Raw genomic sequence first — 3692 nt, 5'->3', positions numbered from 1 at the left:
GCGGGGGGGGTGCCCAGGCACAATGTATGCCCTACACTAGAGGTCCTGGGGACCACAGGTTGAGTTCTCCTGGGGAACCCTAATAACCCCACCCCCACCCCCAAAACAGCAGTAAAATCAGCTGAACCACCCTTTTCTACAGCAAATAGAGAAGCCCCACTGAGACTTCCCCTGGAATCAAACCTCCAATTTAGATTCCCTTGTAGGACATACCTGCCAGGTACTTTGAGGCCTACTGTCTCCCTTCCAGCTAAAAATAGCTCTTTAAAGAGCAAGCTCTTCTAATCTCAAAGTTGTAGCTGCTGCGCTGCCGCCATGACCTCTTGGAATTCATTGGGGCCTATGAAGAGTAAGGCAGTGAAGCACACGTTCTAATTGGACTCTGGAAAAGGCACTTTAAAAGCATACACTTACATCCCTAACCGGTTTGGCTCAGTGGATAGAGCGTCAGCTTGTGGACTGAAAGGTCCCAGGTTCGTTTCCAGTCAAGGGCATGTACCTTAGTTGTGGGCACATCCCCAGTAGGAGGTGTGCAGGAGGCAGCTGATCGATGTTTCTCTCTCGTTAATGTTTCTAACTCTCTATCCCTCTCTCTTCCTCTCTGTAAAAAATCAATAAAATATATTTTTAAAAATACACTTATATATAGCATACCTGCAATGCTATGTTGGCTATCTTCACTTACCAGGTTTTTCGCGCTCTTAAAAAATTTAGAGAAGAACCGTAGCCAGTTTGGCTCAGTGGATAGAGCATGGGCCCAAGGGCTGAAGGGTCCTGTGTTTGATTCTGGTCAAGGGCACCATACCTTGGTTGCAGGTTCCCTGACCCTGGTCGGCTTGCGTGCAGGAGGCAACCAATCCATGTTGTCTCTCTCACATTGATGTTTCTCTCTGTCTCTCCCTCTCCCTTCTGCTCTCTCTAAAAATCAATGGAAAAATATCTTCAGGTGAGTATCAACGACAACAAAAAAAGTTTAGAGAAGAAAAATGAATGCCTCCGGGCTCATAGCTGAGGCTGAAGGGTCAAAGTGAGGCAAGGCAAGCTGTATCTGAGTCCACCCTCTAGGATTTAGGAGGCCATCCTAAAATTGACCGCCATTGTTCCAGCTGCCAGGGCCTCCCAGGCTGGAGTGTGGGGCTGGAGTCAATGTCGTCTGCCTCCACCCAGATGCCCAAGTGCAATGCTCTCAGAACTGAACTTGCATCTGACCTTTGGGGAAAATGAGAAAGAATCAGGCCAGCTTTGGGATATACCAAGTTCTTTTCTAAACCTGACTTCAAAAACATTCTGCCTTTAGTGCCATTGAGCCTTAAAAATGACTGCTTGTGAAATAGAAAGATGATCAAGGACCTTAAAATCTCTGTCTGAATGGGATTGATTATTTAAGAAAAGCACCACAGGCACCTGGTAATGGGGACTGGTCTGCCAAAGAGCTTTTTAAGGTAATGACCTGAGATTTTCTGCCCAGACATTCAACTCTTAGGGATCCTATGAAACACTTCGCCTAGGATATAAAACAGCACTGGAATGCCTTTTTTTTTTTTTTGTATTTTTGCAGGAGTCTTCATTTCCTGTAGTAGTCGATCAGAAAAGGACACTAAGGCATGTGCCACTGAAAAACTTAATCATCATTTGCTAAACCTCTCTAATTTTAATGACCTAAAGTTGGGGGGTGGGGCGGGGGAAGACAAGGATGGTTCACTCGCCTCCTCCATTCCTAGCATTTGCTTTAAATAGAACCAAAACCAATAAGGCACGATTCTCATACATGCTTCTGTTTCAAGTATTCCCCTACTGGAAAGAAAATGCACTCTTAGAACACATCTGCAATCGGCCTTCCTGGGATAGAACAAAAATGCGATTATGCTTAAGGAGAATAGTAATCATATCAACGTTTTTAGACTTTACTCATGTTGAGAATCCTTTCAGAAATTGCTGTCTTTCTAAATTTTTCAGAAATTGCTGTCTTTCTAAATTTTGTGTGTGGTGCAACTTACTATACATATAAACTTAGCACGAATGATCACCACAGTGAAACATAGTCCTCTGCCCTCTGCTTTCCCCCAAGTCTACCTGATTTGCTCTGAAATGAATAGCATAAAGCAATAATATATATTTCTCTCCAGGAAATACAGTATATATATTTTTTTCAGAATCTAAAGTGGCTGACCTGAAAAGAAAACATTGATTTTCTTTAATCCTCACCTGAAGATACATTTTTATTGATAGAGAGAGAGAGGAACATCAATTGGTTGCCTCCCATATGTGCCCTGACCGGGTATCAAACTCACAATCCAGGTATGTACCCTGGATGGGAATCGAACCTGAAACATTTTGGTGTACAGGATGACATTCCAACCAACTGAGCCACCTGGCCAGGGCAGAAAACATTGATATTAAACAATTGTCTTGAACACAAGAAAAAAATAAAATTAAAATTCATCTGAAATATATTAATACTTCTGTTAACTGAAATTAGCTGTTTTGGTTAACTTGGTTCGGTTCATTTGTGTGATTCTCTTTTCTAAAGGGGAGAGTTATGAATTATCTTGGGTTTAAGGAGAAGAGAAAAAGAAAAAACTTAACTTGGAGTTCTACAAAACTCTGTCTTAAAATGAAACTGTCTTAAAATGCATGAATATCATCATCTTTTACCCAAAATCCAAGTAAAAATAAAAAACTGTTGTTATGAAGCACCCAGCAATTGACTTGCTTAATCTTCAGACCATAATATCACCTTGTATGGAGAGCACCGCATTGTACCTATTTTATTCCCTAATAGTGACAAAAAAAAAACTTACAAAGTATGTATTATCCTTACATCTGACCTTAGTATAACCTGGTATTTGCATGTTTTCTGACCTTGGACAGTGCCTGAAGAGTCCCCTGGCCTCAGAACCCTCATATATATAATAAGGAAGTAGAGTTAGATGGTGTCTACAGTATCTTCCAGTTCTACAATTCCTTTATTCTGCCCTAACCCATTTGGCTCAGTGGACAGAGTGTCGGCCCAAGGACTAAAGGGTCCTCGATCTAATTCTGTGCCTGGGTTGTGGGCTCAATCCCCAGCAGGGGGTGTGCAGGAGGCAGCTGATCGATGTTTCTAACTCTCTACCCCTCTCCCTCCTCGCTGTAAAATAAATACAATATATTTTTAAAGAGAGAGAAAGAAAGAGGTAGAAAGAACTTAGTGGCTTCTCTTTGACATATTTGAATTGCCAGCATCACTGCTGTTGTACTTTGAGGCAATTATTAAGTAAAACAAGGGTTACATGAACACAAGCACTGTGATACCATGACAGTGGATCTTATAACTGAGAGGGTACTAAGTGACTAATGGGGTAGGCAGTGTATATAATGTGGATACACTGGACAAAGGGATGATTAATGTCCCAGGCAGGATGAAGCTAATAGCTCGAGATATCATCACACTATTTACCAGTAGAATGGTGCACAACTGAAAACTAATGAAATAATTCTGGAAATTTCCATTTAATATTTTTGAACTCTCCAGGGCCCGGCCTGGAATGGTGCACGTTGCAGGGTGACAATTTGGTGCTCGTCTGTAGAGTTGGGTTGAAATTGATCTCAGGAGCCCAGGTTGCTGGCATCAAAATAGAATCATGCTTTTCAATGAGTTTAGGGAGTCCTTTCCTCCCACGTGGCTGTTGGACACCTCAGGCTCTGTGGTT

This window comes from Myotis davidii, unplaced genomic scaffold (assembly GCF_000327345.1).
Source record: "Myotis davidii unplaced genomic scaffold, ASM32734v1 scaffold187, whole genome shotgun sequence".
NCBI classification, from domain to species: Eukaryota; Metazoa; Chordata; class Mammalia; order Chiroptera; family Vespertilionidae; genus Myotis; species Myotis davidii.
The sequence above is the reverse complement of the archived record's forward strand: the minus strand, read 5'-3'. Positions refer to the sequence as shown.